Below are 25054 nucleotides of genomic sequence, written 5' to 3'. Positions count from 1 at the left end.
TCTGCAATGATAAAATGAATAGCTGATTAAAAACCATGAAAGGTGGGGACTAAACTGGCATAACAGAGCCTGAAATTCAGAGCAAATATTATAAGTTTTAGGAGAAAGAATTGTGAGAGAGAAGGCATCATGGTTGTATTAAATATTACACATCCTAGTGTTTATCTTCATGGCTTCATCATTGGTGAGATAGGGCATGTTCAGGGAGGCATGGCCATAGACTTCTTCATTACTGAACATATTAAGCTGCATTTGGCTAGCAAAGCTAAGGAGAAATAGATTTTGAAACAGTTTCCTGTACATGTAATTCAAGTGATGGTTAGGTCCATTTGAGTTAACATGTAAAGTCAGAAGAAATCCTTGTTAAAATACTTGTTTACTTGTCCCTTCAGCATAAAACATAGAAACATTTCTGGAATTATTATTTGTTTATGTTTGATTCTGTAAGGCCTATTCATACCTGCAAAATAATAGTGAGTTGTCATATGCATATGTAACATAATTGAAAGCATCATGTATTATTTAAACAACATCATGGGTAGCCATGGGGTGTTTGAATTGCATTTTATCTTAACTCTTATTGTTGATACTGTAAAATCTCCATTCTCAACATATCAGGTTCTTCTGAGAATGACAAACTTTGTAAGTGAAAAAAGTCTATTTTTGTTACTCATATTTTCTTTTTTTTTCTCATTAGGATGTAAAGGACTTTGTGGAAAGGTATGTATATGATGGCAAGAATTGACATTTTGTGCATGAGAAGAAATTTATAGTTATTAAAAGCTTTAGAGTGTTCAATAAGAATAGAAATTTTAGTTGTAGTGCTACATAAACATCTTGTCACATTTAGAGTTTGACTGTTTTGTTACTAATGACAATAGACCAGAAATGACCAGTTGTATGGTAGAATTTGATTTGTGCACAGTCATGCCGTAGAACACTGGTGGTATTAAGCCTAAGGTGTTACTCCATCAAGCTCCTTGGTGTCAACATTGTATTCACTGTGGACCTCAATCTAGCTCTAGGTTTTGGATTTAATAGGGGCTTGATTTGTTGTAGATGAGATACATCTTCCTTACCAAGTGGCAAGAATTACCCATTAAGGTAATTCCTACAGACAGTGTTTGTATTTTCCTCCTGAAAATGGTAGAGATCACATCCAAAAACCTGAGTTGAGTCTGTGAAACAGAATTTTGACCCAAGTGCAAAGAGATGAAGCACTTTATTCACATTGTTCAGAAGTATTTGGGAAGGTCTCATCCTGCTGTCTACAATTGCATACCTGTCTGGAACTGTCAGGCTTTGCCAAATTCATGGAATTTAGATCGGTATTAGTTTCGTGTTCTTTCTCCAAATGTTTGTAATTTTTCCCAGAGAAAAAAGAAACCTGAAACCTCAGATGGTATCTGAGGACCTTTTTGTTGACAGAGTTTTGGAGTTCTTGGATATCTTCAGGTAGGGTTCCTACCCTGATATCCCATGATCTCTAAGAGCCAGATGTTATAAGTGTAATTAATGATCAGTTTCTCAGGAACAATCATGGCAGGAGCTCTTGCATGCGTTTTTCTGTCTTTTAATACAATAATGCATGGGAGCAGTTTTGTTTTGAAATAGTTCAAAAAAAAAATACTCTACTCTGACCAGTTTCCATCTTCCAAAGATCATACAGAATGATTGAGAAGGCAGATATGTTTCGTAGAACTTCAAGATCAGGACAGAGTTTGCCTTGTCCCTTCTCAGGATCACCAGGGAAGAAATCAAGTGTAAAAACATGTGATGGCACATCACTGAAATCCCAGCACTTGGGAAGTTGAGGCAGGAGGACACTTGAAATTTCAAGACCAGCCAGAACTACAAAATGAGCTGAAGGTCAGCTTGAACTGCATAGTGAGACTGTATCTCAAAAAGACAAAAAATGAAAAAAAAGTTAAATGAAAAGATAGATGTGAGTGGTGTTTTAAACAAACAGGTATGAGATGAGGAGTTCACTGTTTTTCCCTCCTTAGGAATAAGTTATTGACTGTGCAGCAACCAAGAACTTTTCCCAAGGAGAAAAGGATCGTGTTCAAATCTCCTGATCTGAGAGGGATTCTACAATCACATCAAGGTGAGTAGAGCTAAGTGGATGCTATGATACATGCCTACCTATAATACCAGCTCCTCAGGAGGTTGAGAGTTGAGGCCGGAGCATTCCAAGATCAACTTCAGCCTAAACAATTTAGCAAGTCAAGGAAACTGTCTCAGTGTAAAAGTATAAAAGGGTTGGAGATGTGCTTGGTGAGAAAGCACTTACTTTGCATAGAGTAGGTACTGGGTTCAATCACTAATACCACCCAAATGGGAAGAGGCTACAGTAAGGAAAGGTATGTTAAGTGTGTGGCTATGAGATTCTAGATAAGGGAGGAGCTAATTGGGATTGTGCAGTGCATAGTATGGGTGTAGGACAAAGGAAAATTATTTTCTGCTTGTTGATATGATTGTATTGTTGGGAACTGACCATTTATCCTTATTCACCAGTTCAACGGATGATTATAGTACCTTGCCTTCTGGTCTACTGGAGAGGAAATAGATGTCACATTTAGTGTGACATCTATTTAGTAGTATGAATTTTTGTCATTTCAAAGTTAGTAGATATTCAATGCTTGGGTTAAAGGGAAATCAACCTTTCATAAGCCTCCTTCTCTTCAATATATTTCATGCCTTATTTCTCATATTTTGAGACTTGTATTTCTTCTTTCCACACACACATGCAAATGTACTGCTTCTCCTTGAGTCTCCTGAATGAAGTTCCTTGCAGTTCTTTTTTAAGGTCTTCCCAATGATGCTTTTGTAACATCACACATGGTGTATTATCATGTCCTGTTGTAATCCCGAATACTGCATATTATAATCCAGGTATTGGAATTCCCGTTTCAGTCTTCGACACAATGCAAAGAGTTATATTTATAATCCTAATGAGATGTTACTGGAATCCCAGCAAGTTAATACCGATCTACCACCTCCAGTGCAACTCACGATGAGAGTAAAGGCACAAAGACATATTCAAAATTAAGGGCAGCCAAGGGATCCTAAGCCCAACCCTAGTGACGATATGCAGACAAAGGCCCTGACCTAAGGCCTCTCCCAGAATTCATTATCTGATGAAGAAGGAGGTGGCTTCAGGATGAGTGATGGTAAGGAAGGCAAGAACTACATGAGTAACTTGAGCTGCCTAGCCAGGCAGAGAGAAAAGCATCTTTGCAAAAAGCAGGGACAATGACTTGCAGAAGGATCAATCTGCATAATTCAATTAAAGTAATAATTGAATTGTTTTAGGAGGCTATTACCTCAGCTTCTGATCTCTAAATTTTGTGCCCTGGAGAGTCATAGCTTCTTGCTGTGAGGCTCTTACCCAGCTGTCATTCCCAAAGCTGATGGCTCTGCCATCCCATTGAGCCCATCTTTTACAGAGAGCACTATGCAAAGAAACAGGAGAGCATCAGAGAGCTTTAGAGTTTACACAGCAGTACCTCTGCTAGCCTTATTTGCAATGTTTGCAGCCAATTGAAGAGAGAAGGAAATACCATAGTCAACTCTGTACATATCAGTATATTGAAATAAATCTCTGTTTAACCAGTGTTGCCGCAGTAGTTCTGCCTTCAAGGGGAGTCACTCTGTTGTCTCCTACAGTGTCCCTCACCAAATTTGTCATTTTTCCACAGTTTCTGTGACACTGAATCCAAGCAAAAATGTTTTCAGTTCTGCATGTAACAATTCAACAAAGGTAGCAAATGATCCATTCCAGCCAGTTCATATTTCATAGAAGAAGCAAAGCCACAAAACCTGGCAATTCAGGCCTGAATTTCTGGTCGAATAACTGGGCATTGGATTATGTGATGGAAGATGCTTCAAAATTCCTTTTAACTTCAGAGTTCCAAGTTACCAACCTAAATGTGACTCCTGGGTCATATGGAGACAGGAAGTAGTTAAGTACCATGTTTTTGAATGTCTGAGAAGTCTAATTCCTGCACAGTAGCCCTTTCACTGCCTGTTCCTCCAACTCGTGTTGCAGTTTCCAGACGGAGACTCATACTTTCTCATCCTTTGGTGAGACCAAACATGGGTTTCTGATCTATGAATTCTCTCAGTGTTTCTTTTCTGGTACTGTTTTCTATTTTTCAGTCCTGGGGGATGTTCAGAGCCTGTGCCAATGTGTGGGCCAAATATGTGACCTTTCTTACACACTCTCCCTCTTCCCTGCCATGCCTCTGGCCCAGCTGTGCATCTCCTGCCTCTGAGTGCCCTGCTATTTCCTGGTCTTCCATTTGGACATCCTTCACTCACTGGGATCTACATGCTCTCTGGTGCTGTTTTCTTCTCAATATCTCACTTGCTCTGCAGAGAATCTTACTTTATCATTTTCCATATTCCCAAGGAAATCACTGAGTTTTCTTAAGAAAGACCACTACTGAGGTAACTGCTCCGCCCACCTCTTACAGTCTCACTCTCTGCCACTAAGAAAAGAAGAAGGAAAGTTTTCATCCAACTTTCTGAGCATCAAACACACTTTATAGGGTGTTCTCAGTAAAAATGAGCCCTTCACAGCAGAGTAGGTCATTCATCCTGGGGTGAAAATTAGTGTCATCACAGAAAACAAGTGTCATAGATCTTTTTCAAACAGGATAGGAACTAAGAGATGCAGGATGGGAAGGGAGGAGGAGACATCAAAAACTTATAATGTGTTATGTATGTGTACCCTCTCCCCATGATAAATTTAACATTATATAATGCAAACGTATACTAATAAAAATTTTTTTTAAAAATTCCAATGATCTATACTCCAGAAAACAAATGTTGTATTCATAATATCCATGTGCAATGCCTATTACTGCATATCCTTGCAGTGTAACTTTGAATAATATGCTTGTGTGTGACTGCTATGTGTGTTTTCTTGTGAGAGTTTTACATAAGCACTGCACCTGATAAATTTGATCACAAGAGAATAAACTGAGTATTAAGTACCTACTGAAGTATCTCAAAAAATACTTGTTTTAGTAATAATTGAAAAATTAAAAATGCAAGAAGTAATTCCAGCAATCAGAAGACTGAGAAAAGAATTAGTGAGAGTTCAAGGCCAGCTTGTACTACATAGTGAGCAGAAGGCCAGCCTGAATTACATAGTGAGACCCTGTCTCAAAAGAAACAAAACAGCCACATAATCCACTGCCAGGGGATTAGCTCAGCCACATAATCCCCTGCCTGGCAAGCACAAGGTCATGAGTTCAATCCTCAGTACCACAAAAAAATAAATAAATATATCAACAGAAAACACGTAAGTAGCCCTGTCCCAGGATATCCAAAGGGTAAATACAGTTAACTCTAGAGAAGCCTCATTTTGGTGCCACTATCAGCATTACTACAGCTTTGCCATATATATTTTTGTTTCTCACAAATTTAGAGTGTTATGTGTGTGTATACTTCTGGTATTAACCACATATTGTTCCCTACAAAATACATTTTGTGGGAATCTGACTACTATTAACAAAAAATAAATAAGAAATAAAAAATAATAAGAAATTTATCTCATATAAGTGCTCAGCATACAAGCAATAAACCAGCTTGTTGTCCAAATTTTTGGCTCATTTTCACTTGAACAAATTAAGTGATTTTAAAGCATGTGGATCAGTTGACATATAGAAGCCTCATTCAGTCCAAATAGTCTCTTTCTGGGTATTTGCCCACAAAAATTGAAAATGTCATGCCACAGTGCTATAGGTGCACCCATGTTTATAAACAGCACAATTTGTAATAGTTAAATCTTGGTAACAACCAAAATGCCATCAACTACAGAATGGATAAAAAAGATGTGGTATTTTTATACTGTGGAATATTACTTAGCTATAAAAAAGATAGTCTTGAGGCTTTTATAGGTGAATGAATGCAACTTGAGACCATACTTATAAGTGAAATAAGTCAAACTCACACTCGTAAATTTCATATTATATCCCTATTGTAAAAAAATAATAATAAAATGAAAGAGTAATAAGATCCAAAATGTACAATAGATATTGTAATAATGAAAGGGAAAGAAAGTGCTCAGAAAGAAAGAACAACTGAGATAGGGGAAGGGACAAAAAGAAAAAATGAAAACGTTGTCTGTGTGTAGGTATACACATACAACTATGTATACATATGTTGTAAGACAGCTATGCTACTAACCTCTTAGTTCATCAAAAAAATATTTATGCTGTCACTGTTTGATTATTTGATCAGTTTTTACAGCTAGATCTTGTAACCTGAACAACCACTTCTAATAAAACAATATGCAATATATTAACTAGTATTGATTTCTTTTTTTTTTGAAAGTCTGCATTATTTCTATCTTTTTTCTGTTTTTTTATATAAAATGAAAAAAGAAAGATAGAAAATGCACCCCCACACCCAGTTGTACTTTTAAAAACAGAGTACACTTAATGATCACAGATTTACACCTGAGGATATGGCTCAGTGGCACAATGCCTGCCTGACAGTGCAAGGTTTTGAGTTTGCTTCTGGATACCCTCCCAAAGACAGATTATAGACTATGTATTAGCAAGTTTTATGTTTTTCTTTACTAAATGAATGTTTCTAACTTCATAGCTATCTAGTCATTTCTCATATTTCTGCAAAATTCCTTTTCATTGGCAATCCTTTTCTGTATTTTTTTTAAATTTTAAAGAGATTAAGACAAAACAGGACATAACAAACCAGATCAGAACACAATGTAAGCAACACAGTATTTCACCAGAAGAAAACCCAAAATTAACAGTAACTACCACAATGTCTCTTTCTTTGAAATAGTTGAGTATAACTTCATATTTTTTGTATTTTTAAATGAAAGTATTCATTATTTTCTTTGTCTATATTTTCGGTATTGAGGATTGAGTCTAGAAACCACGCTGAGCTCCATCCTGCTACATCCCCACTATTTTTCATTTCTTATTCTGTGGCAAAGTCTCATTCTATTGTTTAGTCTGATCTAGAACTTATTATCCTCCTGTCTTAGCCTCCCAGACTATTAGGATTACAAGCTTGTGCTACCATGTCAGGCTGAGTATTATGTTTGTTATGTATGATTGTGCAGGTAGTAACAAGTCCATTTGGAGTAAGTCTGAATAATGATGTGCTGAGTATTCTGTTGGCTCTGCTTAGATTTAGTCATTTCACTGATGTAGAAGATGGTGGCATTTCACACAAATGAGGGAAAATGTCTGTTTTTCAACAGACGGAGAATTGTGCAGGGAATACAGTGCTTAATGAGAACCTCCTACATTTTTACACTTAGATCTGCATCTCTTCCTCAGCTGAGCCTAAGATGCACCAGCAGCCTTAAAAATTTAGGAGACGCGGCTGGGGATTTAGCTCAGCGGCATAAGCGCCTGCCTTGCAAGCAGGCAGTCACGAGTTCGATCCCTGGTACCCACAAAAAAAATTTTTTAAAAAATGGAGGAGACACTGGGCAGAGACAGGGCTTGCCAACAAAGGAGTTACTGAAAATGTAGAAAAGAACATCAGAAACTTCCAGTTTAGGTTCCAACATGTAACAAGATTGAGATTCATTTCTCTCATACTTAAAAAAAAAAATGAACCAAATAAGTATCAACAAGTTTTCTTAGACTCTTCAGAAAATTAAGGCCACAGTGTACCATGAGATTAATTGCCACGGTGAAATCTGGAAACAATTATGCACAGAAAATAAACATAGAGAAAAGCAATTTATTATCTATATTAATAGAAGTTACATGTTCCATAAATTGGTTGTTTTAATCAGAGTTCAAGGGGAAAAGACTTAATACAGGACACCTAATTTATAATGTCATGTTATAATGACCTCTCGAAGAATCCAATGCAAGACAGTTCAGGAAATCTGTTCACACACTAGAGACCCAAAAATTCCAGCAGAGAGCCTGGGTCCCATGGCAAAGTTCTACTCAAGTCTAGCTGGAGCCCTAGAGTCCAAAGCAATGTACTCCACAGGTCCAACTGGAGACCTAGAACTTACGAGGTTTCAAGCAAGTCTGTATCCACGATATGCACTGGGAAGGCCCAGGGGTGAGTTGTGGTAACTAGAATATTTGCACCATGAGAATGAACAATCTGTGCGAGGAACCTGAAAGATCTATAGTTGAGGCAGGAAGCAAAGCTCAAGTTAAGGATCAGTGTTTCCCAAAACAGTACTGCAGAGACAGGTAGGACTCAAGGTACTCTGAGGGTAACAACAGATGAATGACAAGCTTCTCCAGGAGGACCAACAGGACACCAGCTTCCTCTCCAGTTCTGACTTAATGCTTTTGGCAACAGTCCTGAAGTAAACCTTCTACACACAGAATCACACTGATTCAGTTTAGCTGAGTGCTATAAGTAGCCTATTAGCTAATCCCCCACTTTGACCACAGTTGTAAAAACTAATTTAAAATCTTTGTCAATTGATTCGAACATCTGGCCGATCTTGAAGCAGATGTTTGGTTTTTCCTTGCATATGGATAATGCTTGATAATTGCTCTTTGTCAGGGTTTTATGTCTGTGGCCCCCCAGCCTCATGCACTTGCACTGTGCATTTGTGATTGGCTTATTGTCTAGCACTTAAATTGGGGGTGTTAGTGTTATATCGACTTAGGGGTGGAGCCAGGATGTAATATAATGACAGGAACAAGGTGTGTGTCTCTCTCTTGCCAGTTTTTGCCTTACTATTTGCAGCCCCATAAACTGTGGCCCCACCATGTCACCCCGCTTTGGAGCCAGCTATGGATAGACTAAAACTTCCAAAAACTGTAAGAAATAAAGCTTTCCTTTCCCAACTTTGAGGATCAGGTATTTTGTCTCAGCAACAAGTAAAAATTAACTAAGACAGAATTTGGCACCAGGAGTGGGGTTGTATGTTGTGAGTATACCTGACTATGTTTTTTGAGAGTCTTTAAAAATAGCTTGTGGGCAAAGTTTTAAATAGTTTGGACAGGTTGCATGGATGCATAGAGCTGGAGCAGCTTAGGCTGTTCTGTAGAGGAGATTCTGGTCAGAGCTCAGGAGACCAGAATGCTGATAGAAAGCCTGATGGTAAAGACCAGGCTTGGAAGGTTTCTGCTGGGAAGAAGGACTGCATTGGTTGTTGGACTCCCCATGATATGTGTCATGGCTTGGCAGAAAGTTTGTCTTCATTTTGCTCAAACCCAGAGACTTTGCCTGAGACTGAGACTAAGGGCAATGAACTAATTAATCTGGAAAAGGAAATTTCAAGGCAGTCAAATGTTGAGGCTGTGGCATGGCTATTGTTGGGGGCTTATAGCCAGCTTTATGTGGCAAATCAAGAGCAAAGAGCCATCAGGATAATTTATAATGATGTGAGTTTGGCCAAAAGGAAAACTCCAGTAAAACTATAGATTATAAAGATAGTTAAGACTTTGCTGAAAAAACAGGAAGTAATAAAAAAAAAAAATATGGCCATTGGGCATCCAAGGAAGCAGTGAGTATCCACCCTTTGCTGCCTCAAAAATGCAAAAGTGAAAGAATTTGCTCAGAGGAAAAAGCTTCAGAGCACCATGCTCCAAAATAGCAATTGAGGCCACATGAAGTTCTAAAATGGCAGCAACATAGAAAAGCTTTTCTTTACAATCAAGTTCACAGAGCCCAGCAATCCAGACAATCGACCCCTACAGCCAAGAGACAAACAAGGCTAGCTACTGCTCCAGCTGGCAGCAAACATTGGTGGCATCTACCTGGTGCTGATTTTAGGTGCAAAAAAATGCACAAATTCTGAGAGTAAGATGGCTTCCACCTTGATTGCAAAGGGCCTGGGACACCAACCAGTATGTCCCTGAGAGAGCAATTTTTAAACATGTAAAGGTAAAGCCAAAGGTGAAATAGAGACTGCAAAAGTCTAAAAAAGCCAAAAACATGGATCATCCAAGGAAAGCTGCAAAAAGTGAGCTGAGAAGGTTTAAAAAAAAAAGCTGCCACAGCTAAAATCCCTAAAAGTGCCATTGGAGTGAAATCACCCAAGTCTTTTAGAGCTTACAACCAGATTGCTTCAGATGCTGAGCATAAAATCTAAGACTTAGTGTTCACTGTGCTGGATGTTGGACTTCCTTTGTTTACAATGCTTAATGCCCCAACTTAAAATGGTAATGTTTATCTTGGACCTTTCAAAAATGTTTAACCTTGTTTCATTTGTACAGGGGCTTACCATTAAGAGTTTGCCATAGATCTTAAAAGAAACATGAGACTTAGACTTTTCAGCAATGCAAAAACTGTTAGGACTTTGGCAATTCTTGGAGATGGACCAAGTGTCTTTTGTATAAAAGATGTGCATGAGTCCTGGGGCCAGGGGTAGAATGTCATGGTTTATGTCAGTGGTGCCTAGGCCTCATGCACGTGCATTGTGCTTTTGTGATTGATTCACTGTCTAGCACTTAGATTGGGGGTATGAGTGTTATATTGACCTAGGGGTGGAGCCAGGATGAAATATAATGCCAGGAAAAAGGTGTGTGTGTCTCCCTCTTGCTGGTTTCTGCCTTGCTGTTTGCAGCTGCCATAAACTATGGCCCCACCATGCCACCCTGCTTTGGAGCCACCTATATATAGACTAAAACCTCCAAAAACTGTAAGAAATAAACTTTTCCTTTCCTAACTTTCAGGAGTTGGGATTACTGTCACAATTAGTGATTTAAAGGATTCTGGAGTGCTGATTCTCACCCCATCCTCTTCAAAATGACCTATTTGGACTGTGCACAACTAACATCACAATCCAGGTGTGAGGTGGCACAAAACTATGGTCAGCCAATCAGATTACAAGAGTAGTCACTTAGGTAATACTGAGGAAATGGGGATCAAATAGGGAATCAAGTCATACAGCAAGCTCATGGGGAAAGGACAATGACTTTCCTGGATGGGGTGGGTTAAGAAGGTTTTGGTCTTACATTCAAGGTGGTTGATGCCTATTTAGAATATCAGTCACTGCTGCCCGTCCCTAGGGGAATTATGTGGGCAAAATCCTTCCACTTTTTCCTGAACTCAGGTTTCTGGAGAGGAAGTGGCTGGGGTAGCTTTCTACAGACCCGTGCAGCTACACTTAGGCTTCCCTCATGGCCATGGGTGTGTGATTGGTGTGGGGGTGGGGGGGCTGCCTCATCTCTCAGCCTGCCTGGCTGCACTGAAATGCCCACGATGGCAGCAAGCATGCAGGAAGCTGAGGAAGGAACATCGCATGTTCAAGCAGAACCTGAAGAATTTTGCACGTTAAAGAAACCAGTCTCAAAGTAAAAGCTTGAAAGGGTTGGAGATGTGCTTGGTGGAAGAGCACTCACCCAGCATGCAGTAGGTACTGGGTTCAATCACTAATACCACCAAATAGGAGGGTGTAGTGAGGAAAGCTAGTTACTTGTGTGGCTATGGGAGTCTAGAGGAGTTAGAAGCTAACTGGGGAAGAGAGAGCAGTATCTAGTGTGAGTACAGAAGACGGGAAATTAGTATCTGCTGGTGATGAGATGGTATCATTGGGGAATGACCATTCATCTGCATTCTCCAGTTCACTGACCAAGTATAGTTCCTTGCCTTCTGATGGACTAGAAAGGAAATAGGATGTGAATGTGACTTCTTTGTCTACATTTATTATTTTCATCATTTCAAAGGCAATGAATGTTCAATGCTACTTGGTTAAAGGGAAATTATAGTTTCATAAGCCTCCCTCCCTTCAATATATTTAACACTATTTCTCATATTTTTAGACTCACATTTCTCCTTCCCACAGATATACACATACACTGTATGTCTCTGCAAATGTATTACCCCTCCTTGAGACTCCTGAGTGAAGTTCCTTTCAGTTCCTTTTAAAGATCTTCCCAAAGATATTCTTGTAACATCACTCATGGTGTTGTATCATGTCCCTCACCGACACTGTAATTTTTCCACAGCTCCTGGGATACCGGCTCCAAGCAACAGTCCAAATGTTGTCCTTTCTGCACCTAGCAGACCAACAGCAGTAACAAACTATCCATCTGAGTATTCTCTTGGAGGCGCCACAGCCACAAATCCTGTCACAACCTCTGTTATACCAACTGGATCTTGGATTAGATGATGCAAGATACTTCAAAACCCCCTTATCTTCAGTGTTCCAAACTATCAACCTCAGCATGGCTCCTGGGTCATAGGGCTGCAGGACGAGGTTAAGTACCATGTTTCTGGGTGTCTGACAACTCTAATTCCTGGACTGTGGCCCTTTCATTACCTGCTCCTCCAAGTCGTGTGAGGGTTTTTCCAGACTGTGAGGCTCATACTTTCTCATTCTACAGTATGACAGACCATAATTTTCTCATCTATAAATTCTCTTTGTGTTCATTTCCTGGAAATGTTGTTCCATTTTTCAGTCTTGGGGGATATTCAGAGCCTGTGACATTTTGTGGGCCAAACGTATGACTTTTCTTAAACCCTCTCCCTCTTCCCAGCCAGGCCTCTGGCCAAGGCCTGCATCTCCTGCCTCTGAGTGCCCTGCTCCATTTTAGTCTCTCTGTCTACTGTCTCCTGGTCTTCCATTTGGACGTCCTTCACTCATCCTGGGATCTACACATTCTCTGGTGCTGTTTTCTTCTTAATATCACATTTGCTCAGGAGAGAAACTTTATCACTTCTCAGACTCCCAGGAAATCACTTCTTTAAAACTTAAAGAGAACAAAACCAAAAAAAAAAAAAAAAAACAAAAAAAAAAAAAAAAAAAAAAACAGGATAAAGCCAGTCAAACAAACCAATGAGAACAATACAGGACTTCAAAAGAAGAAAATAGAAAATCTAAAATGGCTACTACAATATACCCATTATCTTCAAAACAATGGGCCATACTATCAAACATAATAGAATCTAACAAAATAACACAGAATAAAACCAAAGAAAACAATGAAAATGATACTGATAAAAGAAAAGTAATAGCAAATTAGCACAGGGAACCACCTTCTCTTTTTAGACATTTGTTCCTCTTTAACCTTCACAGTATCTGTTGTACATTTTTGGTTCCTACAAATTACTCCAGGGTTTTTATCTCTATTTAATTTTAAAGGAAATAAAGCAGATCAATAAAACAAATGAAACAGTGATAAGATAATATGTGATCTACAACAGAAAATATTGCATATTATTGTCCTCTAAATAGCTGCGAGGCTTCATGGTTGCAGACTCAGATAATACAGTACCTCCAAATCAGCTGGTTGCTGTCTGTGGGTCGGAGGGGCTGTTCTCCTCAATCCCGCCTGGGCACTGAGGAACTCACAGGCAGGAGCTTTGCTTCTGTCTTGGGTCTCCCCAATCCACCAACCGAGTCCTCTTAAGAAAGACTGCTACTGAGATAACTTCTGGGTCCAATCTTTACAGCCTTGTTCTCCACCACTGAGAAAAGGTGGAGGAAAGTTTTCACCTAACTTCCTGTACATGGAAGATTGTTTATAGGGATGTTCTCAGTAAAGAATGAGTCTTTCGCATTATAACCATGTTTCTTTTTCATCCAGGAATGAAAAACAGAATCTCATCATAGAAAACAGGGTCGTATATCTTTTGTAAATGGGGAAGAGACTAAGAGATGCAGGCTGGAGCAAGGAGAAAAGAAGGGCACATGAAAAAATTATAATGCATTATGTACATGTACCATCTCCCCATTATGAATTTAACATTATATACTGCAAACATGTACTAATAAAATAGAAATTAACAATAAAACCCATCAATGATCTAGACTCCAGAAAAAAGCTGTGTTCACACTATCCATATTCAAATCCTATTTCTGCATATCCTAGCAGTGTAACTTTGACTAATATGCTTGACTGTTTTGTGTGTTTTCTTGAAAGAGTTTTATATAAGCACTGTACCTGGTAAATTGGATCACTGTAAGACCATAAACTGAGTATTAAGCTCCTACTGAAGTATCTCAATAAATACTTGCTCTAATAATAATTGAAAAATAATACAAGTAATTGCAGCAATCAGGAGACTCAGTCAAGAATCACTGTGAGTTTGAGGACAGACTGTGCTACATAGTGAGCTCAAGGCCAGCCTGAATGTACAGTGAGACACGGTCTCAAGAAAAAAAGAAAAAACATGAGAAGTAACCCTGTTCCATGAAGCAGGTTACCGACAGAGGAACTACGGTAGACTCTAGAGAAGCCTCATGTTTTGGTCCCATTATCAACACTACTGCCGTTTTGCCACATAAATTTCTTCCTCACAATTTTAGAGTGTTGTATGTGTGTATACTTCTGGTATTAGCCACATATTGGTCCCTATAAAATACATTATGTTGAAATCAGATTACCATTTGTAGAAAATAATAAGCATGAAATTCACTTCATATAGCATTTTAAAAACCAAACAAACACAGAATTTTTAGTGCTTGGCATGCAAGCAATAAGCCAACATGGTGTCTAAATTTTTGGCTCATCCTCATTTGACTAAAATAGATGATTTTAAAGCATTTGTATCAGTTGACTTATGGACACTTCTCCCCTCCCCCATTGAATTTTTAAAAATAGAATACAGGTTGGCTGGGGGTTTAGCTCAGCTGTACAAGTGCCTGTCTGGCAATTGAGAGATTGAGAGTTTGATCCCTGGTACCAACAGGAAAAAAAAGAAAAAGAAAAAGTAAAATACAGTTAAAGATCACAGGTTTAGGGGCTAGGAATATAGCTCAGTGGCACAACACCTGCTTAGAGGTCTTAAGTTTGATTCCCAGTACGAAAAAAAAAAAAAAAAGAAAAGAAAAAAAGGATGACACATTTTTTTATTAGATAGTTGTATGTTTTTGTTGACTGTTTCTAATTCCATAGGTATGTAGTAATTTTTCATATTCCTGCAAAATTCCTTTTATTGGAAGCTCTTTTTTGTATTTTTAAATAAAAGTATTCATTATTTTATTTGTTCTGTTTTTTCAGTATTGGGGAGTAAATCTAGGGACTTTACAACAAGCTCCATCCTGCTACATCCCTAGCTACTTTTCATTTCTATTCTGTGACATGGTCTCATTATGTTTCTTGGGCTGAGCTGGAACTTATCCTCTTGGCTCAGCCTCCCAGACTATTAGGGTTATAAGTATGTGCCACCGTGGCAGGCTGAATATCATGTTTATTATGCATGATTGTACAGGTAGTAACAAGTGGAGTATGTCTCAACAATAGTGTACTGAGTATTCTGTTCACCTCGCTTAGCTTTAGTCATTTCATCGAGGTAGAAGGTTGTAGTATTTCAAATGAATGAAGAAAAATGCCTGTTCTCCTCCTTCAATGAAACAGGAGAACTACGCAGTGGATATGGTGTTTGGTGAGAATCTCCTGCATTTTTACATTTGGATCTCCATCTCTTCCTCAGCTGACACTGAGGGGAACCGGCAGCCTAAGAAATGACAGCTGGGCACAGAAAGGAGTTACCAACAAAAGACTTACTGCAGATGTAGAAAACAACATCAGAAACATCCAATTTGGGTTTCAAAATGTAGAAAGCTTGAAACTCTTTACTCTCATCCTTTCAAAAAAACACTGAAGCAACTAAATATTAACATCAATATAAAATATCTTAGATTCATCAGAGAATTAAGGTCACAATACACAGTGACATTAATTGCCACAATATCTGGAAACACATAGGTATACAAAATAAATATGAAGAAAAGCAGTCCATTATCTATATTTATAAAAGCTGCATGTTCCATAAATTGGTTGTTATAGGGCAGGATGACACATGCCTGGCAAGCCTGAGGTACTGAGTTTGATTCCCTTACAAAAAGAAAACAAAAATAGTTGAGTTTACATGGGAAAAGATTTAATACAGGATCCCTAATTTATAAGATTATTTCATAACAACCTCCCAAAGAGTCAAACGCAAAAGAGTTTAAGAGATCTCTCCACACACTACACACCCAAAAACTTCAGCAGAGGACCTGGATCCCATGGCAATGTTCTGCTGAAGTCAAGCTAAGACTTACAGCCCAAAGCATTATCTTTCACAAGTTTAACTGGAGGCCTAGAAGCCATGAGGTTTCATGGGAGTCTGCCTCCAGGGTGTGCACTGGGAAGGCCCAAGGGTCAGTAGTGGCAGCTAGAAAGTCTGCTACAGTTGGGATGAAGGATCTGTGGGAGCAGGCTGAGCGATCTGCACTGGAACCAGGAAGTGAAGCTCCAGGTAAGAGCCAGTGCTCCCCGAAGGGAAACACAGTGACAGGGAGGCCTTGAGCTCCTTTAAGGATGAGAACAGCTGGGATATTACTGGGAAAGCCAGTGTGACAAGCTTCTCCAGGAAGGCCAACAGCACACTATCTTCCCCTCCCGTTCTGCTTTTATGCTGTTGGCAATAGACTTCAGGTGGCCTTCCATACCCAGCAAAACCCTGACACAGTTCTGCTGGGTGTTACAAGTCAACCACTAGTTAATCAACCATGTTATAAGCTCAAAAACTGAAAATGTGCTATACTTATTGTAAATCTCTTCCTGTAAAGCTTGTGCAATTGCCAGTTAAGTTGCAACCTCATAGCATACCCACCATGTAACCCCCTCCTTGCCTCCCTGGTTCTTATAACTGCTTGTGTCCTCCCCGCCCCCACCGTTCCTGTAAAACTAAACCAAACCAAATTACTAAACTAAACTAAACCAAATTACCTTTTATGGGGAAAAACTGATCCTAAGACCCTGATCCCTTGCCTTGAGACTTGCTACTTTATAACTCCCTGCAGCCCCTGGCTCCGCACTCACTTCCCTGGCTGCTTTTCTGGGACAGTGTGGCCACTGAGCTCAGCTAATAAACCACTTCCTTTTTAATTTTGGAGTGCATCATTTTTCTGCCCATATCAAACCACATCAACTGTAGTTGTACAAACTGCTTTAAGCTATTTGTCAGTTAATTCAAACATCTGGCTCATCTTGAATCAGCTGCTTGGTTCAAGCATAATGTTAGACAATTGGTCTTCAAGTGCTTCTCCTGAGAAGTAGGTGAACCTTCAGAAGATGGAGTCTAGTTAGCAGTCCTTAGATGACTGGACACTGGCCCAGCTTCGCACCTCCTTTTGTGGCCTTAAAGGAATACCTCTACAGACTGAAAACTCAAATTATGAGACAAAATAAACCTCTTCTTTTCTTATGCTAATTATTTTAGCTGGGTTTGTTTTTTTGTTTTGGTACTGGGGATCTAACTCATGACCTCCCACTTGCCAGGCAGGTGGTTGTGCAGCTGGGCTAAACCCCTGCTTAATTATCTCATGGATTTTATTATAGTTGTGATAGCTCGGACCCCAGAATAAAACCCAAGGAAGCAAGAAATTAAAATTTGGGGAGCAAAGTCTTTATTTCCAGGCCTGGTGACGCAGTCTCTCTAGGATCAACCCAAAGACTGCGCACCTTACAGCTAAAGGCAGTGACTTATAAAGCAAAAAACCACAGAAATGCTAAGGCTATTGACACAATTAGATTGCAGCTGGCAGCTGGACCTTACAGAATTCTCGGTAATGTCCTGAGGTTAATCATTTCTTGCAGAACAGCAAGCACTTCTTTTGTAAAGAACAGCACAATTAGCACAATTAGGGCAATTTATGACAGCGCAGCAGTTAGGGGCTTAGGTTATAACAATAGTAACAGAAAACTGAAAAGTCAAGCAATTACACTTTCAATTATATTTTATATTATTGTAGAGGCTAGGAATTTAGCTAAACACAAGGTCATGATTTGATCCCCAGTAACTCATATATATTACAGTCCAAATTCCCATTTATGATGAGGCTATCTGAATCTATTTCCTGTCAAATGAAGACATTTTTTCAGATAAACTAAAACTGTAGCAATTAGAGCATAAAGAATGTTAGAGAAAAAATGAAAGTGCTCTATTTAGTAAGTTCTACTATATGCAAGTGGTACTTGAATGTAGATCATGGAGGAGATTAACATCTCTCTGTGTTCAGTGGCATAAATAGTAAACTGTTTCATAAACAGGAAGAGCAGTAGCTCTAATATCTCTGAGGACACAGATGATAATAAAGCACCATTACTTTCTATAGCTGTTTTAGAATGCACGTGCGCCGAACCCGTTCCAAGTTTTGCGCATGCGCATACCCCTTTCTAGTTCCAAAACTCCACAGCCACCCAAGCATCCACCTCCACCCCCCAGTAAATCTTTCTGTTTCTTGTTTTACACTGGCAGATGCTCCTTCAAATCAGCGGTTAATATGTCATTTTGCACACCTCCCAAACTCCTTCCCCAGCCAAAACTGATAAAAATTGTCCCACTTCTCTGTTCTCTTTTGAGAGCCTCTGTACCCTCTGCCCCAAGAAGCTCTCCTATGGCCACATTAAAGGCCTTCTCCTTTATCTCCTTCTTATCTCTCTCATTTTCTCTGCTCCACTTTCCGATTGAATGCCAAAAATAATCAGACTAGGCATCAACCATGGCTACACAAGCAGGTTACAACCCGGGGAATTTGTTCCCTAAACCTCATTTCAGGTAGGTGGCTCTTTGGCACAGATACCTGTTTTGTTTCTTCTGTTTGTTTTGAGGCAGAGTCTTGTTATGAGGTCAAGCTGATCTCAAACTCATGGCGATCTTCCTGCCTCAGCCTCCAGAGTCATGGTATTGCACGCATGTGTCATGTGCCTGTCTGAGTGACTGCTGTCTCGGGTAACAAAACTCACCACCATTCAAGCTCTAGGGCCTGCCGCCAGGGGAAGATGCTTCAAACCCTAGAACTCCTGGGCCTCTCTGAACGCCTCAGGGGCTCCAGGACTTTGGGTCCGAGGCCCTTGACACTGAGCTATGTCACCAGCACTTCGTTATATTTGCGTTTTGATGCATGACCTTGGCGGGCCACTGTGTTGGCTGTTAAACTGCTTCAGCCTCCAGAGCACTGGGATTACAGGCATGTGCCACCGCTACAAACCTGAGATCGGCTTAACTTCAGCATTTCCACCAGCCTGCAGCACAGCGCCTTACGCGTGGCAGGACCTTAAAAATGCTAAATGTAGCGCTTTCAATACAGGGCCAGATGTCCTCCCTCCGCATCGTCCCCACCCCGCACCTCCTTGGCAACTCCTCTTCACCATGGCACTCTAACCCTAACCCCCAGCCCCCTCCCCCATGGAAACTGTCCTCCCGGAATGTGGTACCACTGATGACCACCAGGGAGCGGGCGGTTCCCAGAGCAACCCAGGAAGCGAGGGCATGGGAAGAGTGGGAAACTGATTCTTAAAAAGAACTGGGACAGGGCGGGCTGCATGAGTCCTGGGCAGGGGCAGCAGCGTTCCTCAGAGAGGACACTCTGGAAGCATTCGGGGTGTGCTGGTCCCAGTACTTGGGACTGACCCCTGGGACTTTGCGCTGAGCTACATCCCAGCCCTTTCTAGTCTTTTTTACTTTGAAAATGTGTTGTGCAACTGGGAAAAGATTTTAGTGAACTCTCTCTCAGACAAGGGCCTCTTGTCTAAAACATATAAAGAATTAAAGAAACTCAGACCTCCGAAATTCAAAGATCCAATCCAAAAATGGGCATCTGAGATGAATATGCAATTCTCAGATGAAGAAATGCAAATGGCAAATAAATACATGAAAAAATGCTCATCATCATTGGTCATTAGAGAAATGCAAATTAAAACCACACTGAGATACCATCTCACTCCTGAAAGAATGGCCAGGATCAAGAAAACCGACAACAAATGCTGGAGAGGCTGTGGGGAAAAAGGAACTCTCCTGCACTGCTGGTGGGAGTGTAGACTGGTACAGCCTTTGTGGAGATCTGTCTGGAGATTTCTCAAAAAGTTGGGACTGGAAATCCCATTTATTCCAGCTATTCCACTTCTAGGCATATTCCCAGAAGAACTGAAAGCATCATACCACAGTGATATATGTGCACCTATGTTTATAGCAGCACAATTTGTAATGGCCAGATCTTGGAAACAACCCAAGTGCCCGTCAACTGAGGAATGGATAAAAAAGTTGTGGTATTTCTATACAATGGAGTATTATTCAGCTATAAAGAAGGATCACATTGAGATATTTATCAATAAATGGGCGCAGCTTGAGACCATACTCATTAGTGAAATAAATCAATCTCGCATGTGTGAATACCGAATAGTTTCCCTAATGTAAATAATGATTCAAATATATAAAAATATGTGGTAATCATGATTCCCCATTAGGTGGCCTTGAAGCCTTATAAAGTTTTCACTCATTAATTAGAAAGGCTTTATTCTGGGCTTCTTGATATGAAAATATTTGAAGCTAGAGTATATGAAGTTTTATCCAAATATTTCAAGGAAAAAGACACTATGGTAACTACTATTAAGTCAGGTTATAAGGTGGTGAAGTACTAGGTTGTTGAAACAGTCATGCTGTGACCTCTATTGTTATATTGTTATGTCCTGCTTTATCTCAATCTCCCCCTTATTGTTTCAAAAAAAAATTATTTAGTCATTTCTTATGTTTGTCTTAATTAAAGAAAAAATTCAAAAAAATTAGGATATATAAATAGTAACTCTTTTCGATTTCCTATTAACTTGTTTTGAAGTCCTGTAGTACTCCCACGATCTTGTTTTGACTGATTAGACTGTTCCATTCTATATGATAGTATCAAGTTTGAAGACATAGGCAACTACTTTGAAGACAATAAGATTCACTAAGATACTCATTCTGGTTTGACTATTGTCTTCTTTGGAAGTCCTGTAATGTTTACAATGCCTAAGTTTTATTGGTCTTGTTCTCTACTGTTTTGTCCAACTTTATAATATCTAATAAGATAGACAATTCTTTTTAAGGAAACAAGGGACAACGTTGATAACCATTGTTGATAAACTGGTACTCTGTTCTACACCATGTGCTATGTCTATCCTTGGTATTGACTGACAGCTTTGTTTTGCCATATTTGACTGTATTCTTCCCCCCCCCCCCCAAAGAAAGTAATAAGCACTAAGGAGTAATAAAATCCAAGATGTGTAAATTTTGTTGTAAAAAAGAGAGGGGAAAAAAAAAAAAAGAAAAAGAGCTCTAACGGATATAACAGCAAGTGTGTTTGGGGGTGTTAAATAGCTGACTTTATCAATGTTTTTGGAACATTGAACACAGCTGTTTGCAGTCTCCCTGTTTGAATGTCCACCTTGTGTTCTTTGATACTGTGATTTGAGGAACTATTTTCAAGAAGATAGTGTGTAATCTACTAGCAGGTGATTTCTTACTGTTATGTTTTTTTGTTTTGTTTTGTTTTTTTGTTTTGTAGTTCTGTATTGCATGTACCCTTACGCCGCTTTGGTTTGTTTTGTGTTTTTCTCTTTTTCCTCTTAAATAAATAAAAAAAAAAAAAAAAAAAAAAAAAAGAAAATGTGTTGTGCAATGTAGGTACATCAATTCCCTTCGACCGATTTTACTTTGGTGCCAGTTCACTCAACTAATGTAATCAGAACGTCTGGATGAAGTGCTCTTGAATGAATTAAAAATAACTTTTCATATGGGGAAAAATAGTGTGGGCTTGAGTTTTATCACCTTGTTGTTGTTGTTTTAATGATGTAAATAAGATCTCCAATCTCTTTTGCACAGAAGTACCAATGGCTTTTATCATAAACCTAACTTCAGCTTTATATTGGTTAACCTAGGGCCAACAAGTGACGTTACTATGCCTATCATGGCTGACATAAGGTAGTGGCAGTAATTGAGGGAAGCCTGAACCTATCAAAGCTCCGGAGGCGGGCCTAAACCACCAAGTAGGGATCCATGACTGGTTGCTTCTTACAGTGACATCAGTGTTCATATCCACCAGTCCATTAAGAGCTGTGTCATTTAATTTGTGTTTGTATGAAGTGAAATACTCTAGGAAAAAAATCGACTTTGTTGCTTAAAGGCTCATTTTTAACAGGTTAATGTGCAGAGTTAAGGGCAAGAATGGTAATTTCAGTGGGAATCAAAATTGTATTTTTTTTTATTCTTAGTGTAAGGAGTCCCAGGAAAATCTAATTGAGTACTGTGATTGGATGCAGGGGCCAGGGAAACAGGGGACACAGACAGATTGTTGCTAGGCTGGATAAAACTGGCTTAACTGGTTATTAATTACTGGAGTATAGGCTGAGGGGTCTCATTCTTATTGAGGTACTTTCTTTGGTCACGATTTAAGAGTGTGCCGTTCTTATTGTTAAGAGTATTCTGGTACCGTGGTGACAGGGCTGTCTCCTTCGACCAGATACAGAGAGGCAGAGGGTTATAGGACTTCTGATCAGAAGTGGCTCATGAAGGGGGCATTGATGACACATGAGGAACCAATTGGAATTCTCTGTGCATGCAATCAGGAAGGAGAGTTGCAATTAGGGCTGAAGAAGCAGCAGAAGTGGTAAGCATTCCCACTTTAGTCTTCCACCACTTTAGACCACCGCCATGATTTTACAGTCATTCATTCAAGAACCTTTCACTTATGAAATTTAGATTTACAATGTTTCTTCCAGTGAAACCCTTTCATACAGCATGGACACAGTCTAGGCACAGCCTACATAAAGGAACTGGGGCCTTTAGAGATGCTGCATAGGGCTAGCATGGTCTCCTTTGCCTCAATTAAAGCACTGAATCACATTTAACCTATCAGTAAGATGTTGGGATATAGACTGTGTTATGAGTACATAAGCATGGGTGGTGGATCCAGTATTTTGGCATGTTGGAATACACATGGTAAATCTCTAGTTTGAAGGACTGATGCTAAGGCGCTTTTGCAGTCTTCGTTAGCATTGTCATATGCTAACGAAGGATAGACACCTGTCTATGTGTTGCTTCTGTAGTCTAGCTACAAACTGTGTGTAAGTTTCTGTAACTAAATTTTGAGTAAAGGAACTATTTTTTAGGTCAACCATCTTCTGGGACAGAAATCCATGTATGACATCAAAGTTGTTTACACTGTATGAAAGAAAAAGTGGGATATGGACTTGAACTTTTAAGTCAGCGACTTGTCCCACACCAGACAGCATTGCTTGTGTTGTGGTCTGAATGTTTGCATCTCTACTGTCTTATTTTGTGCTTGCTCTGAAATCAGTGTCCTTACTGTAACATCATTTGGCACCATTTGAAAACCTTGAAGTTTATTGTCTAACAACCCAAAGTTTCAAAACCCTGAACCCCTTTATGTAGGACAATCTGTCTGAGTTCTTTGAGGAGTAGGAAATTAAAAGCAGTTCTGTGTGTCATGTTTTCTTGTGGGATTATCCAGATTAATTTCGTCAGTTACTGGGAAACACGTAGCCTGAGGATAGACCATGGCAGGTACCTGAGTGTTTTTGTGAGTGAGGAAGTGGGAGGTGTGCTGTGATCAGTCTGTAGTATGGGAGAGGGAGGGCTGTACCAACCACACTAGGGGCTTCTGAGTTAGGTGTCACAAGTGAAGCCCAGTATTTAAGACACTGGAAAGATTTTGTATTTCTTTGTGAATATTTTGCAACAGTGAACTCATTTGATTACCTGCATTTTTAAATATGCACCCTTTATCTCTATCAACTTATTGGAGGCGAATTACTATGGTACTCTGAATTGTTTGCTACCACCACTTCAGGGCTCTTTTCTACTTCAACTAGCCACTATGTTGTCTTTTGTAATGTAACTTTGATGGTGGTCACTGTCTTTTTTCAAGTTAATTTGTAAGGACCTGAGGGCTATTTTTCCTAAAGGAAAGGAAGCTACAGTTTCAGGTTAGAGTTGTTCATTTTTATTTTTTGTGTCTTTCAGAAGGGTTTTATCTAGTTTATCCCAAAGTTTCCTATCAAGTGTACAGGCTTTTGGGAAGGAAGGGTAAAACAGAGGTATTTGTTGGAGCAGTTTAAAAACTTTTAGTTGACACAGCGATGTTTGCATCTTTTAATATCTTTATAATCAATAGACTGAAGCTTTTTTTCTTCCGCACATAATGAATATTTCTGGACCACAGTTAAATACCCATGACCCTTAGATTATAGTTACTAGTTTCATCTGAATAATATTGAAAGGGTTTTGGCCCAGGCTGGACACTGTAGCCAGGAAAGCCTCAGTGGGAACCTCCCCCACCCCTAGAGATTTACCTGTGACTCTATCTCCCCCCACCCTTAGGAATCTGCCCCTGGCGCCAAACGTGTGCCAATGAGATACCTGGGCATCTCTAATGGCCCTAGGGCACTACCCTAAGCTTAGGCTACTTATATACCCCCCATGTCACGTGTCCACCAGAGAGAAAGCCGGACTCCAGTGCTGGCGGGGGGGGGGGGGGTCGGTTATCTCGCTCCGTGTTCTCAGAATAAAGGCCTCTTTTGTTTTATACTTCATAACTTTTGGAAATAACCCTATCAAATATAATTAGGAAAATGCTCTACTTACCTTAAAATTTATCACACAAGGTCCAGTACATTGATGATCCATGCTTGTGCTATGAAGATCATGTGTTCTTGCCATGTTGTGTGCTAAATATCGTAATCCCACATACTGAGTATTGTTATCCAAGGATTGTAATCCCTGTCTCAGTCTTCCTCACAATCCAAAAAGCTTTCTTTATAATCCCATTGAAACATTATTGGAATCTGGGCAGTTAATTCTGATCTACCACCTGCAATGCTGCCCATCGGAAGAGTAAAGACACCAGGACATAATCAAAGTTAAATGCAGCCAAGGGGTCCTAAATCTAATCCCCATGAGGATATGTGGACAAAGGCTTTGATCCAAGGCCTCTCTCTGAATTTATTGTCTTAGGAAGAAGGGGATGGGGCTCCAGGATGAGAGATAGTGAGGACTGCCTGAACTGAATGAGTAACTTGAGCTGGCTAGGTGGGTAGGCACTTTGTAAAAGTCAGGGAGAATGACTTGGAGAGGGATCAATCTGCATAATACAATTAAGATAACATTTGAATGGTTTATAAGGAAGCTGTTGCTTCTATTTCTGATCTGTAAATTTTGTGCCCTGAGGAGTGATAGCCTCTGGCTTTGAGGCTCCTACCCAGCTGACATTCCTAGAGCTGATGATGGCTCTACAATCCCATTTGGCTCCTCTTTTACAAAGTGTACTATGCCAGGAAACCTAAAACTGTGTGACGGCTTTAGGGATTATATA

At 39.7% G+C, this 25054-nt stretch overlaps 1 long non-coding RNA gene across 1 annotated transcript; it reads left to right on the top strand.

The window, feature by feature from the left end:
- The first annotated feature begins 695 nt into the window (after positions 1–695).
- On the top strand, positions 696–14903 carry LOC100715776 (uncharacterized). Its single transcript, XR_010049858.1, has 3 exons — positions 696–720; positions 2007–2107; positions 11925–14903. It is a non-coding gene; the product is annotated as an uncharacterized LOC100715776 (long non-coding RNA).
- Positions 14904–25054: the final 10151 nt, after the last annotated feature.

Source organism: Cavia porcellus, unplaced genomic scaffold (assembly GCF_034190915.1).
Source record: "Cavia porcellus strain 051 isolate PalLab524CR breed Dunkin Hartley unplaced genomic scaffold, mCavPor4.1 scaffold_9, whole genome shotgun sequence".
NCBI lineage: Eukaryota > Metazoa > Chordata > Mammalia > Rodentia > Caviidae > Cavia > Cavia porcellus.
Note: the sequence above shows the minus strand (reverse complement) of the source record. Positions and strands in the feature narration are given on the sequence as shown.